Source organism: Ciona intestinalis, unplaced genomic scaffold (assembly GCF_000224145.3).
Source record: "Ciona intestinalis unplaced genomic scaffold, KH HT000970.1, whole genome shotgun sequence".
Lineage (NCBI taxonomy): Eukaryota > Metazoa > Chordata > Ascidiacea > Phlebobranchia > Cionidae > Ciona > Ciona intestinalis.
In genome coordinates this window covers 77,923-79,556 of record NW_004191291.1, presented here as the reverse complement: position 1 = coordinate 79,556, position 1,634 = coordinate 77,923, and the positions used below count along the sequence as shown (strand labels likewise).

The 1,634-nt window shown below is 34.0% G+C and overlaps 2 long non-coding RNA genes across 2 annotated transcripts; one reads left to right on the top strand and one right to left on the bottom strand.

Moving 5' to 3' along the window:
- The first annotated feature begins 7 nt into the window (after nt 1–7).
- On the top strand, nt 8–1,287 carry LOC108950790. The gene is made up of 4 exons (XR_001975357.2): nt 8–382; nt 450–551; nt 754–834; nt 1,066–1,287. It is a non-coding gene; the product is annotated as an uncharacterized LOC108950790 (long non-coding RNA).
- Nucleotides 898–1,634, bottom strand: LOC108950791. The gene is made up of 2 exons (XR_001975358.1): nt 1,565–1,634; nt 898–1,513 (listed from the first exon to the last, which is right to left on the bottom strand). It is a non-coding gene; the product is annotated as an uncharacterized LOC108950791 (long non-coding RNA).

Genomic DNA, 1,634 nt, shown 5'->3' with positions numbered 1-1,634 from the left:
CACAATAAATTTAAAAAAAAAATATATAGCCTTTTAACTCAAGGTGCTTATGCCTTGATCTGTCCTGCTGCTCATACCCAATTTTTTCATCCCTGAGGTTTTTTTTGTTAAAGCAGGACAAAGGCTCTTCCTCAAGATCCAAATTTGGGTCACAGAGCAGTTATATAGAGGGTTAAAACAACAAAATTGGGTAACAGGTAGCAAGTGCCAAGGGTACAACATTTTTTTGGATTTTATGTTATTCTATGTACAGCTGGGTTTAACAGAAATTAGTTCTGCCCATTGATATATTACAATATATATTGCATTATTGCATATTATCTTGTATTGAAGCCGGGTGTTAATTACCACTAGAAGATCTGGATGACTAAATTTAGAATTGGTAACTTTTCTTAGAATTATATGTTGGTTGTCATTTTCAAGAGTCCAACCCTTTCTCTTAATTTTAGAAAAAGATTTGAAGATGTCCGAAAGTGAGTTATGCACGTTTGGAATGATTCTGACAGGAACGGCCCTAGTGGTTGCCGATGGCTTGTCACCTACTCGGAATGGTAAATTGTTTTTTGGCATGGCTCCATATTTTAATTGTTTCCTTCCTGATACAGGGTATATTTTAATATCTTCTTTGTCAAAATGCAGTTCACAAATCCCGGCATTGCCTTTATGTAAGACATCCTCAATGTGGTCATCTTTACTTTTACTGTCCCTGTACTTTCTTATAACATTTTCTAATTGCTGGTGCCAATTTTTTAGATTCTCTTTTGCAAATTTGTTGATGGTAAAGATGAATAGTTTGGAGTATTTGGTATCTGTACTGCATCCTGGGATAGAGCAGTGAGTTGCTGGCATTTTTCAGTTTGGTAATTTACTTAATAATGTAATGTATATATAGTATACCTGAAACAAGTTGTATCATTATTCATAAAATAGTTTTAAACATAAAAGCCACAAAATAAAGTTTCGGGTGTTGCCGAAATTTAGTTTCAAATGCAATATCTTTAGTAGCCACATAATAAACTGTTTCGGGTGTCGCAGAAATTTGGTTTCAATTGCAATTTTTTTTAGGACCGTTTTAAAGTCTTCCGGGTGCCTTTAGACTGACGACAGATCTTTGAGTCATACATGTTTTTCAACTGTTTGGTATGGCTGAATGCTCGAATTTTTACATATTTTGAAACTATCAATTCCATAGCTGAAAAAACTTGAGTATTGTCATAGTTACTATGAAAGGAAATGTTTGAAACAATACTTGTCAGGGCGTACTGTTTCATTGTGTTAATGACAATTTGTTCAGTTTTGATTTGTGTACTGTGGCAACAATTTACCAATCTAAATTCTTTCTCTGCATGTACCAAAGCCTTTAACAAGTTATCAGAAATACTGCAAAGCCCACCATTGCTGTTATCAATCCAATTTCTCTGTTCTACCATACCAGTACGTTCATTTCTTCTAAAATAGTCCAACAACGGATGTACATATTTATTCCCAATGTATGTTCGAATAATGAAACCACCTAAAACAAAAAAAAATTAACGAAGCAGTGCTGCAATTTCTACAAACTTACCAATGTAATCAATTATTCGCAGATCTTGCGGAGTTATGTCTTTAACTTCATTCTGTTGTATTGCCGTAAC